This window comes from Neophocaena asiaeorientalis, unplaced genomic scaffold (assembly GCF_003031525.2).
Source record: "Neophocaena asiaeorientalis asiaeorientalis breed wild unplaced genomic scaffold, Neophocaena_asiaeorientalis_V1.1 scaffold30, whole genome shotgun sequence".
In the NCBI taxonomy this organism is placed as follows: Eukaryota; Metazoa; Chordata; class Mammalia; order Artiodactyla; family Phocoenidae; genus Neophocaena; species Neophocaena asiaeorientalis.
The window spans coordinates 5,136,521-5,150,046 of record NW_020174923.1 but is presented as its reverse complement, the minus strand read 5'-3'; the positions used below and the strand labels follow the sequence as shown (position 1 = coordinate 5,150,046).

Genomic DNA, 13,526 nt, shown 5'->3' with positions numbered 1-13,526 from the left:
GCCTCGTCCAAAATACCAGAGGCTGTTTACCCTGGAGGCATGCTGTGGGTGTTGGCATGGCCTTGTTCAAGATGGATACTGCTTCTCAACATTTTCTTTTGTCCTTTTTATTTACCATGCATTTTCTTCCCTTTTTTTTTGTACTTTTTGGGGGTTGATTGATTTTTCTTTATCTCCCTCTTTTTTTTCTTAGTCTTTATTAGTTTGGAACTTTTTTTTTTTTTTTTTTTTGGCCACGCCGAGGCATGTGAGATTTTAGTTCCTGGACCAGGGAGCAAACCCAAGGCCACCTGCAGTGTAAGTGCAGAGTCCTAACCATTGGACTGCTAGGGAACTCCCAGTTTGGAAGTTCTTTTTGTTTGTTTGTTTTTTTGTGGTACGCGGGCCTCTGTCGCGGCCTCTCCCGCTGCGGAGCACAGGCTCCGGACGCGCAGGCCCAGCGGCCATGGCTCACGGGCCCAGCTGCTCTGCGGCACGCGGGATCCCCCCGGACCAGGGCACGAACCCGTGTCCCCTGCATCGGCAGGCGGACTCTCAACCACTGCGCCACCAGGGAAGCACCCCCAGTTTGGAAGTTTTTAATTCAATTTCTTTCTTTTGTGGCTACTTTTACTTTTTTAACACGCATACTTGACTCAGTGACATTCAGAATCAATCAGTATCTCTACTCTTCTCCCTAACAATTGAAGGACCGTAGAATGCTTTAACTTGGTTTACCCCCTCATTGTCCATGTTATTTTTCTAATATTTTAGTTGTATCCTTTGCTTTAATACCTTCAAATTAGTCACTCGTATTGCTATTTCTTAAGTAGACTTTATTTTTTAGAGAAGTTTTAGGCTCACAGAAAAATTGAACTAAAGGTGCAGAGATTCCCCATACACCCGCTGCCCCCACTCATTCATAGCCTCCCCCATTATCGCCATTACCATGAGGGTCGTGCATTTGTTACAACTGATGAACCTACGTTGACACAGCCTTATCACCCGAAGCCCATAGTTTGCATTAAGGTACATTCTTAGCGTTGTACGATCTATACATTTAGACAAATGTATAATGACATGTATCTACCATTATAGTATCATACAGAGTATTTTCACTGCCCTAAAAAATCCTCTGTGCTCCACCTTGTCATCTGTTCCTCCCTCCTACCTGCTGGAGAACGCTGACCGCTTTACTGTCTCCATAGTTTTGCCTTTTCCAGGATGTCATATGGTTGGAATCATACAGTCTGTAGCCTTTTCAGACGGGCTTCTGTCACTTAGTCATATGCATTTAAGGTTCCTCCATGTCTTCATGGCTTGATAGCTAATTTCTTTTTAGTGCTGAAGAATATTCCATTGTCTGGATGGACCACAGTTTATCCATTCACCTACTAAAGGATATCTTGGTTGCTTCCAGTTTTTGACAATTATGAATAAAGCCGCTATAAACGTCTGTGTGCAAGTTTTTTAACTCCGTTGAGTAAATACCAGGGAGAAGGATTTCTGGATCATATGGTAAAAGTATGTTTAGCTTAGTAAGAAACCACCAAACTGCCTTCCAAAGTGGCTGTACCATTTCGCATCCCCACCAGCAGTGAAGGAGCGTTCCTGTTGCTCCACGTCTTCGACAGCATTTGGTATTGTCAGTGTTCTGGATTTTGGCTGTTCTAATAGGTTTGTAACAGTATCCCATTTTTGTTTTATTTATTTTTATTTTTTTGGCTGTGTTGGGTCTTTAGTTGTGGCACGCGGGGTCTTCGTTGAGGCATGCGGGATCTTTTGTAGCAGCATGGGCTCTTTGTTGAGGCGTGCAGGCTTCTCTCTAGTTGTGGTGCCCGGGCTCCAGGGCGCGTGGACTTTGTAGTTTGTGGTACACGGTCTCTCTAGTTGAGACGCATGAGCTCAGTAGTTGTGGCTTGCGGGCTAAGTTGCCCTGCGGCGCGTGGGATCTTAGTTCCCCGATGGGGGATTGAACCCGCATTGGAAGGAGGATTCTTTACCACTGGACCACCAGGGAAGTCCCCCATTTTTGTTTTAATTTGTATTTTCCTGATGACATATCACGTGGAACATCTTGTCATATGCTTCTTTTCCATTTGTATATTTTCTTTTGCGAGGAGTCTTTTAAGGTCTCTGGCTCTTGTTTTAACTGAGTTGTTTGTTTTCTATGTGTTGAGTTTTAATGGTTCCTGGTATATTCTGGATAACAGTTCCTTATGCAAAGATTTTTCTCCTAGTCTGTGGTTTGTCTTCTCATTCTTGATACTGTGTTTGGCAAAGCAGAAGTCTTTTATTTTAATGAAATTCAGCTTACCAATTAGCATTATTGTTTTTTTTAATAATCAATGGTTGCTTCTATTTTCCAACATTTTGCTAATTTCTTCACTGTTGCTTCTTGCATTGCACTCCTTCCTGGATTCTCTTTTATTTTTCCTTTAATATTTCTTCACTTAGGATCCATGAAGGGAAAAATCTTAGTCTCATCTAAAAATATCTTTATTTTGGTCTGACCTTTGAAAGAAAAACTGAGTTGCTTAAATTTCTAGGTTGACAGAAATGTTTATTTCCTTTAGCATTTTGACAATATTATTCCATTTAGACTGCTTCCATCAAACTAAAGAACTGTGTTATAGGTTGTATATTCTCTGCAGGCATCATAAAAATCCATACAACAGCAGCCTTATTTCAGTTTTCTGGTTGCTTATACGTTTTTCACTTGGTGTTTTTTATTTTCAGTACGACGTAGCTTTGTGTGTGTGTGCGTGCGCGCGCACGTGTGTGTTTGTTTTGCTTAAGACTTGGACTGCTCTTTTAGTCTGAATGCTCGTTTTATTATTATATTATTCCGGGAAAGTTTTTTAGTAATTATCTCTTCAAGTTTGCCTCTCCCTCAAATTCTTTATTTTCTTCTCCTGCAACAGTTATTATAACTTAGATGTATATCCTGTGTTCTTATTTATCTCCCATGTGTCTTAAGCATTTCTTAACGTTGTCGATCCCTTTACTTTTCTGTGCTTTAGATCTATTCTCTAGTCCATTGATAAGTCCCTGAGTTGATCCTAGTTTACAATTTAACTTGTCTGTTGCGTTTTTAAGTGAAATGACTATAGTTTTTTATTTTTTAATTGTCCTAGTGGGTTCTTGTTAAGATGTCTGCTTTTTCTTTGTCACATGTGCTTCTTTTCTTATGGTTTTAATTTCTTCTCTTATGTCTTTAATCAGGTTAGGCATATATTATATATATATTTATATAATTGAGGGTCAGTTGCTGTATAATATTATATATCTTTAATCAGGTTAGGCATATATTATATATATATTTATATAATTGAGGGTCAGTTGCTGTATAATATTATATATCTTTAATCAGGTTAGGCATATATTATATATATATTTATATAATTGAGGGTCAGTTGCTGTATAATATTATATATCTTTAATCAGGTTAGGCATATATTATATATATATTTATATAATTGAGGGTCAGTTGCTGTATAATATTATATATCTTTAATCAGGTTAGGCATATATTATATATATATTTATATAATTGAGGGTCAGTTGCTGTATAATATTATATATCTTTAATCAGGTTAGGCATATATTATATATATATTTATATAATTGAGGGTCAGTTGCTGTATAATATTATATATCTTTAATCAGGTTAGGCATATATTATATATATATTTATATAATTGAGGGTCAGTTGCTGTATAATATTATATATCTTTAATCAGGTTAGGCATATATTATATATATATTTATATAATTGAGGGTCAGTTGCTGTATAATATTATATATCTTTAATCAGGTTAGGCATATATTATATATATATTTATATAATTGAGGGTCAGTTGCTGTATAATATTATATATCTTTAATCAGGTTAGGCATATATTATATATATATTTATATAATTGAGGGTCAGTTGCTGTATAATATTATATATCTTTAATCAGGTTAGGCATATATTATATATATATTTATATAATTGAGGGTCAGTTGCTGTATAATATTATATATCTTTAATCAGGTTAGGCATATATTATATATATATTTATATAATTGAGGGTCAGTTGCTGTATAATATTATATATCTTTAATCAGGTTAGGCATATATTATATATATATTTATATAATTGAGGGTCAGTTGCTGTATAATATTATATATCTTTAATCAGGTTAGGCATATATTATATATATATTTATATAATTGAGGGTCAGTTGCTGTATAATATTATATATCTTTAATCAGGTTAGGCATATATTATATATATATTTATATAATTGAGGGTCAGTTGCTGTATAATATTATATATCTTTAATCAGGTTAGGCATATATTATATATATATTTATATAATTGAGGGTCAGTTGCTGTATAATATTATATATCTTTAATCAGGTTAGGCATATATTATATATATATTTATATAATTGAGGGTCAGTTGCTGTATAATATTATATATCTTTAATCAGGTTAGGCATATATTATATATATATTTATATAATTGAGGGTCAGTTGCTGTATAATATTATATATCTTTAATCAGGTTAGGCATATATTATATATATATTTATATAATTGAGGGTCAGTTGCTGTATAATATTATATATCTTTAATCAGGTTAGGCATATATTATATATATATTTATATAATTGAGGGTCAGTTGCTGTATAATATTATATATCTTTAATCAGGTTAGGCATATATTATATATATATTTATATAATTGAGGGTCAGTTGCTGTATAATATTATATATCTTTAATCAGGTTAGGCATATATTATATATATATTTATATAATTGAGGGTCAGTTGCTGTATAATATTATATATCTTTAATCAGGTTAGGCATATATTATATATATATTTATATAATTGAGGGTCAGTTGCTGTATAATATTATATATCTTTAATCAGGTTAGGCATATATTATATATATATTTATATAATTGAGGGTCAGTTGCTGTATAATATTATATATCTTTAATCAGGTTAGGCATATATTATATATATATTTATATAATTGAGGGTCAGTTGCTGTATAATATTATATATCTTTAATCAGGTTAGGCATATATTATATATATATTTATATAATTGAGGGTCAGTTGCTGTATAATATTATATATCTTTAATCAGGTTAGGCATATATTATATATATATTTATATAATTGAGGGTCAGTTGCTGTATAATATTATATATCTTTAATCAGGTTAGGCATATATTATATATATATTTATATAATTGAGGGTCAGTTGCTGTATAATATTATATATCTTTAATCAGGTTAGGCATATATTATATATATATTTATATAATTGAGGGTCAGTTGCTGTATAATATTATATATCTTTAATCAGGTTAGGCATATATTATATATATATTTATATAATTGAGGGTCAGTTGCTGTATAATATTATATATCTTTAATCAGGTTAGGCATATATTATATATATATTTATATAATTGAGGGTCAGTTGCTGTATAATATTATATATCTTTAATCAGGTTAGGCATATATTATATATATATTTATATAATTGAGGGTCAGTTGCTGTATAATATTATATATCTTTAATCAGGTTAGGCATATATTATATATATATTTATATAATTGAGGGTCAGTTGCTGTATAATATTATATATCTTTAATCAGGTTAGGCATATATTATATATATATTTATATAATTGAGGGTCAGTTGCTGTATAATATTATATATCTTTAATCAGGTTAGGCATATATTATATATATATTTATATAATTGAGGGTCAGTTGCTGTATAATATTATATATCTTTAATCAGGTTAGGCATATATTATATATATATTTATATAATTGAGGGTCAGTTGCTGTATAATATTATATATCTTTAATCAGGTTAGGCATATATTATATATATATTTATATAATTGAGGGTCAGTTGCTGTATAATATTATATATCTTTAATCAGGTTAGGCATATATTATATATATATTTATATAATTGAGGGTCAGTTGCTGTATAATATTATATATCTTTAATCAGGTTAGGCATATATTATATATATATTTATATAATTGAGGGTCAGTTGCTGTATAATATTATATATCTTTAATCAGGTTAGGCATATATTATATATATATTTATATAATTGAGGGTCAGTTGCTGTATAATATTATATATCTTTAATCAGGTTAGGCATATATTATATATATATTTATATAATTGAGGGTCAGTTGCTGTATAATATTATATATCTTTAATCAGGTTAGGCATATATTATATATATATTTATATAATTGAGGGTCAGTTGCTGTATAATATTATATATCTTTAATCAGGTTAGGCATATATTATATATATATTTATATAATTGAGGGTCAGTTGCTGTATAATATTATATATCTTTAATCAGGTTAGGCATATATTATATATATATTTATATAATTGAGGGTCAGTTGCTGTATAATATTATATATCTTTAATCAGGTTAGGCATATATTATATATATATTTATATAATTGAGGGTCAGTTGCTGTATAATATTATATATCTTTAATCAGGTTAGGCATATATTATATATATATTTATATAATTGAGGTTCAGTTGTTGTATAATATTATATAAATTACAGGTGTACAATAGTGATTCACAGGTTTTAAAGGTTATCCTCCATTTACAGTTATTATAAAATATCGGCTGTGTTCCCTGAGTTGTACAATATATCCTTGTAGCTTATCTGTTTTATGCATAATGGTTTGTACCTCTTAATCCCCTATTCCTATCTTGCCCCTCCCTCCTTCCCTCTCCGCACTGGCAGACGCTCGTTTGTTCTCTGCATCCATGTGTCTGTTTCTTTTTTGTTATTTTCACGAGTTTGTTTTACTTTTTAGATTACACATATAAGGGATATCATACAGTATTTGTCTTTCTCAGTCTGGCTTATTTCAGTAAGCATAATACCCTCCAAGTCCATCCATGTCATTACAAATGGCAAAATGTCATTCTTTTTTATGGCTGGGTAGTATTCCATTGTATATATACCATCTCTTCTTTATCCATTCCTCTGTTGATGGACACTTAGGTTGCTTCCATATCTTGGCTATTATGAATAATGCTACTGTGAGCATTGGGGTGCATGTATGTTTTAAATCATGTCTGTTACATAAAGGCCATGTGTCTCCCTCTGTGTGTGTCCACTGACTCCAATTCGTAGTGTGTCGTTTTCTTCTAGGCTTTGTAACATTAATCCTTCTCTAGTGGGCTGCATTTTTCCTTAAGGATTCCTAGTGTCCCGCATCGTGGAAAACCCTTCAGAGTAGTTTTGCATTTGTTCATGTAAGACCTCTTTGCAATAACATTAGCCTGGAATCAGTTTCTACAGTGATGTACAGATTGGGGTTTCCTAGCCCATATAGAAAGCAGAAACTCAGAAGTTCGACCTGTTCAAAGTATAAGCCCAAGGTTTTAATTTTACAAGTATTTCTTTTTTCCTCCAGAGACCAGGCAGAAACATGTAGTCATCTTTTTTGTCCCTCTGTGCAGCTGGATGGACTTTTTTCTCTAGCCCACTCTTCCACACAGGGACAGAATTTTATGACACTTGCATTTGTAGAATTTCACCTCCTACTTGATGTGGCCCAAGGCCCCCAGGTGGACAGTAACACCCAGGACCTATTCTTGGAAGCCTTGTTAATCCCTAGGCAGCCTCTGGGCTGGTTTTGTTATATAGGCTCTGGTTTCTAGCCTCCTTATGCTTCCTGATTCCCTTTCTTTGTTGCAAGCTCAGATGTGTATTTGAAGTCCTTTTGATTTGTTTATTTCATGCATCATTTCTAGGTGTTTGTGGAGGGAGATTTTGGTTTTATCTTCATCTTTAATCTTGCTGAAAACTGACATATCTTGGGCAGAGACTTAAATCTGCAAACAAATTCTGCTACGTCTCGTCTTCAGTTGTTCTCCAGGTCCTCTGTGTCCCAGGTTCTGCCAGGCAACAAGCCATCCTTCACCCTCACTTCCTGCAGCTTCACGAACTTGTATCTTTTTCATGACTTGTGATTTGACGTTTCCATACATTTGACAAGGAAATGAAAATATAAACAAATGTCCACGATCCTGAAGACCTGACTGACGTAAGAGGTGGGTTAGGACTTCTGTTAAACTGTTAGGCTGGGAGGGAACTTTTGCGTAGGGACTCGTTTTATAAGCGTTGAGTTCTTCGTGAATGTTTGGGGTTCTGAGCGTGTTTGTTTTCCTGTCCCACCTCGCAGCTTGGAGAAGGCATGCCCTGAGGGTGAGGAACCTAGGAGGTGTTTCCCATGTGCATCCAGCATATTCAGAACATGTGTTAGGGAGCTAACCTTGCAGCAGCAGGGGTCTCCTGTTAACCCTTTCACAGTCTGTGGCTCATTTCATGGGCAAGAGGCCATTTAAATGTCCAGCTTTAGCTGAGCTCAGCCCGCCCTGTGAAATACAGAGCTATGGGAAAACCCCAAATTGGTTAGTTTACATTTCTCACCAGGTGAATCTTGATCTATTTATATCAAGACTCCTCAGGGTGCTGGAGAAAAAGATAGAGATGCTTATGCTTGCCCCCGATTTGCCAAAGTCAACTCTCTAGGGACGGAGCCGAAGATCCTGCTTTTAAAATTCACCAGGTGATTCTCAGTCCTACTACCATGTGACAATATCTGTCCTGGGTTCCCGCAGTGAGGAGGTGATGGGGAAGCCAAGGCGTTCCAAAGAATCTTTGGGGCAAACAGAATTTCCTCTGAGATGGAGAGTTGACAGAGCGGGGTTCTCAGGCTGCCCTGTTCCTGAGTGTGCCGTGTGGGAGGGAGATTTGGCTCAGGGGTTTATCAAAAGCCTCATCTTCGGAGGTGATTTTGAGGGGTGGGTGGAGGGAGGAGATGGTTTAAAGCCACTTGGTGACAAGAAAAGACGGGGTGTGGGGAAAGAGGGCAGGAGAAAAATCTAACGGAGCACTAACTTCCTCGGGGTTTGAGTTAAAACGTTGCCTGGGTTTCAGTTAGCTGAGCACCTTCTTCCCCATCCCTGGTTAATTGTGGGTTGCCATGGCGGCAGGCACACTGCTATGTGTAGTCCACCCCTGCTACCTGCCTCTGGCACTGGCGGTCCTACAGGCTCTGCTGAGCCCAGACCTGACTTCTCCGCAGGCTGGGGGCTGCAGTGGAAAAATGGGGGACAGATTTTGGTGGGCAGGGGAGAACTTGCCAGGGGGGGTTTAGGGTGGGTAAATGCTACACTCTGATAATTTCAAGAAAAGTGCCAGGTAGCTCTGTCTGGGTCGGATGTTCTGTTCTTGTTCATGTGCTTTGGACCAGAGTCAGGGACCGTTGAGCGAAGGCGTGGCACGTTATCCCCCAGACAGAGCACACCTCCGTGCCCCGTCCCCTCCGCACTCACTCCCCCAGCATCCCTCCATGGGTTTCCCCTGGGTCCCCTTGGAACAGGGTTTCTCAGAGCACTGATGCTTGCTCCCACATTCCTCATTTGGTAAGTGGAGGTGATTACGGAATCGGTTATCCTAAGAGTGATTACAAGAGTGGGAACACATTTGGGGCATAAGGTGATGTGTTCCATTCGGTGCAAGGTGAGCAAAATGATGATAAGACCCACAAGTGAAGACACCCAGTGAACAGTTGGCAAGAGACCAGGGCTGGACATAGCAAGCTCGGGGGTCCATTGCTAATGGGTTTCCATCGTTTTCCTGGATCCTTCTCTGTCCCCTAAGTTATGTTTTCTAAAGTGTCTGTCATACCTGCAGACTCCTGAGCCCTGCCCAGGTCTACCATGAGTTCCAAGAATCCGCACTTAAAAATTTCTTCTAAGGTACAAGCGTTACGAAAGTTATTTAGGTGATATTTCTTTTTAGATTTTATTTTCTTATGGTAAGCCTACTTAACGTGAGATCTACCCTCTTAACAAATTTTTTTAGTGTACAACACATTATTGTTGACTGTTGGTACAGTGTGGAACAACAGATCTCAAGAACTGAAGCATCTCATCGTGCCTAACTGAAATTTTATGCCCTTTGATTCTGAGGACAAAGAGTGTCACCTGCCATGTCCGTAAACAAAGGATGTTGAGGCCATCAAGCCATCAGCCACTGTAGCCACCCTGGACTGTGCCCCCTGAGGGGATTTGGGATGGACAAAAACAGGAGACTGGCCCTAGATGGTTAAGGTGCACATCAAAGGCATGATTTCAATGAGCCAGACGCTTGCATCTTCCCATACAGATGTCGGGTTTTTCTTTTGATGTTCTGACTTTTTTTTTTGCAAAAATTCTTGTATATCCTGGCTCCCCCGCCTTGCCTCTTCGGAGCCTCCCTCAGAGCCATCTGAGAGGCTGTCTCCTGGGCTGAAGTCCTCAGCAAGTCCACCAAATAAAACATTATTCTCAGCTTTTAGGTCGTGCATTTTTTTTTCAGTCGATAATTTGTTAACTCCCTATTTCAAAAATATGGAATGTGGGCTTCCCTGGTGGCGCAGTGGTTAAGAATCTGCCTGCCAAGGCAGCGGACACGGGTTCGATCCTGGTCTGGGAAGATCCCACGTGCCGCGGAGCAACTAAGCCCGTGGCCACAACTACTGAGCCTGCGCTCTAGAGCCTGCGAGCCGCAACTACTGAGCCCATGAGCCACAACGACTGAGCCCGCGAGCCACAACTACTGAAGCCTGCGAGCCACAACTACTGAAGCCTGCGAGCCACAACTACTGAGCCCGTGAGCCACAGCTACTGAGCCCGCGAGCCACAACTACTGAAGCCCGCACGCCTAGAGCCCGTGCTCCACAACAACAGAAGCCACCGCGATGAGAAGCCCGCACGCCGCAATGAAGAGTAGCCCCTGCTTGCCGCAGCTAGAGAAAGCCCCATGCACAGCAACAAAGACCCAATGCAGCCAAAAATAAATAAATAATTTTTTTTAAAAAAAAAGGGAAAAAGAAAAATATGGACTGCTTCACCAGTGTGGGTGTCATCCTTGTTCCGGGGCCATGCTAGTCTCCTCTGTATCTTTCTAACTCTGGCACGTGTGCTGCTGAGATGAACACAAGAACCTGCACTTTGCTCAGGCTTCCGAAATGGTGATCTTCCGTTGTTTTTTGTTTATTCATTTGTTCTTCCTTCATTCACTTTTGCACGCTCAAGTTTGAGAGACACCGTGAAAGACTCTAAACCTGGCCTGGGCTCTGTTAGGGTCTTCTACCATCCAGCTGGTCACAGACAGCTCCTACCATACACATCTTGGCCTCCCCACCCTCTCTGTGTAAGAAGCGCCACAGTGTGGCTTGAGGATGACTGATGCTCTGTCTTGCAGCCCTGTGGTCCTTTTTTGCATTAATGGTCAGTAATAATCTGAACGTCCCTTGGAGAGTCTGTCCTGCGGCCTTCATTTTCAGGAAGGCATCTCTGCTTTGAGCTGAAGCTGGAGGACTACAGAGCTCTCCCCAGCCATGTCTCTCCCCTTCTCTGGACCTCTGTTGGGTGGCATTTGTTTCCCACTAGAAACCAAGCCATTCTTCATGGGTTCCTTGTGGTCGCTGAGTGGGAACAGCATGAGAAAGTGTGTTCCCAGCCTGGCAAGGTTTCCGTTCTGTCCCCATTAAATCGTCTCGTTTCTCCAGGCAGGCAAAACGTGAGCGTGAGTGTGGCCTCCTTCGTCCCCATGCTGTCGTCACCGGTCAGCCCCACTCCATTGGATTCCTAATTCCTCTTATTCCTGCCATCTCGGAACCAGTTTCTTTCTTTGCTCTGTTGGCTCCCAACAGCCTCAGAAAGCAGAAGGCTCAGGGATTCAGCCTCCCCGCACATGGGAAGGGATCCACTGGAGCCCCCTCCGAGGCAGGGGGCCATCTATGCAGAGTGCCCACTGGACTTGTTACACAAAGACAGCCACCCTTTGAAGACCCCCAAATCTTAACCAAAAATGGTAGAGAAAGAGATGTGTTTCCCTTGCTGGGAGCTGCATTCTGTTGGCTTGATTAGTTTTTAGAAACCAATTTTCCTCCCGGCCATTTTCCTTATTAACTGTCTTTATGGTCAAATCCAGAGAGTAAAGAGTGGTGCTTCTTCTCCGCAGCAATTAGCTGTCTGATGCTCTCATTAAGCCATTAAGTTTCAGTTTCCAAGGTGGAGTTCTAAAATTATATGTGTGTGTGTGTGTGTGTGTGTGTGTGTGTATAAAATCATTATACATATATGTATAATTTTAAAAAATTAAATCTGAAAATGGAAATATAATGGCTCAATGAAATAGCATTGGAATATTATTTATATATATTACACAGATCACGTATGTATTTATGTATGTAGATCTGCCTATCTACCCATCTGCCTATATCTGTCTATCTGTGTATATCTGGATAAGCAACCAACCAACCAGCATGCTTCAGGGATTCCAAATGCTCCCATCTCCTTGGTTGTAACATTTTTTAGGAAGTGCAAACTGGTATTACTGTTAACCTCAGTAAACGACATTAGATCAGTAAATCTTTTTTTTTTTTTTTAATGAAAGAAAAGGAAGGGGAAAAGTTACTTTGTACTCCAGAGCAAAATTGACAGTGATCTTGAAGGGCACTAGCCCTCTCCTTTTATGGATGCAAAGTCCCTGTTATCTTTAGCAGCAGGTGATCCTTTCTGAAAGTTGAAAATGTCAATATGATTGTGGAATTTTGAGCTGTTCACATTAACAGCCAAGGCACGTTTCTGCTGTGCGGGCGTGGAGAGTTGGGATTGGATGGCACTTGAAAATTCTGCATTCAACCCGTGATCTAATTTTTTCTCCTTCACTACGAACCTCCTGATCTGGGGGATTTAAGTGAAGAATGGACTAGGTGTACTAGACACGCCATTAGCCTTTCTTTTATATTTTTATAAATGTAATACAAGTCCATGGTGGGAACTGCTGAGATGGAGTTCGTGTTGTATTTGACGTGTGCCCACCAGGGGACCCCCCGCCCCCATCCCCCCTCACCTGTCCTTCAGGGCTGGCAGTATTATCATCCGCACATGGCAAGCGTGGAAACTGAGATCCAAGGGTACCAAGTGACATCCCTAAAGATGCATAACCAGGAAATGGGTAGGACTGGGATGGGAACTTCGGTGTCCGGGGAACCGGCTCCTGGAAAGGGAGTGAACCCAGCATCTCATCTGGTCCCCCAGAACCACTCTTCCCGCACCCTTCATACCCGGTGACAGAGAGTCCCCTGTGTCATTACCTTGGAGAAGAAGGAAAGGAGAGTAGCCTGGAGAGGTGAGAAAAGGGGAACGTGCCAGGGAGCCTGCTGTGGGCTTTTCCCTTTGTCTTTCTTGTTTCCCTGGTGTGTGTCTCCCGGAGGACCCTACGCCTTCAGCCAGCCCGACAGCGACTCAGGCTGGGCCCGCCCGCCGTTCTTTGCTTTGACTGACATTCCCCCAAGAGGAAGAGGAGAAACTGCTAGACCACCTCAAAGCAAATAAATTGATCATAATCTGGCTGTGGGCACACGTGTGCTCTCTCTCTCTCTCTCTCTCCCTCCCCCCTCCCTCCTTC

General features: G+C 39.1%; 1 protein-coding gene and 1 non-coding gene across 6 annotated transcripts in view; one reads left to right on the top strand and one right to left on the bottom strand.

Annotated features, from left to right (window-relative positions):
• The window catches only part of SLC39A11 (solute carrier family 39 member 11), a 423,926-nt gene that overhangs the window by 253,415 nt on the left and 156,985 nt on the right, over window positions 1-13,526 (top strand). The gene's annotated exons all lie outside the window — the stretch shown is intronic.
• LOC112410543 (U6 spliceosomal RNA) lies at window positions 10,940-11,046 on the bottom strand. The gene has a single exon (XR_003005442.1). It is a non-coding gene; the product is annotated as a U6 spliceosomal RNA (small nuclear RNA).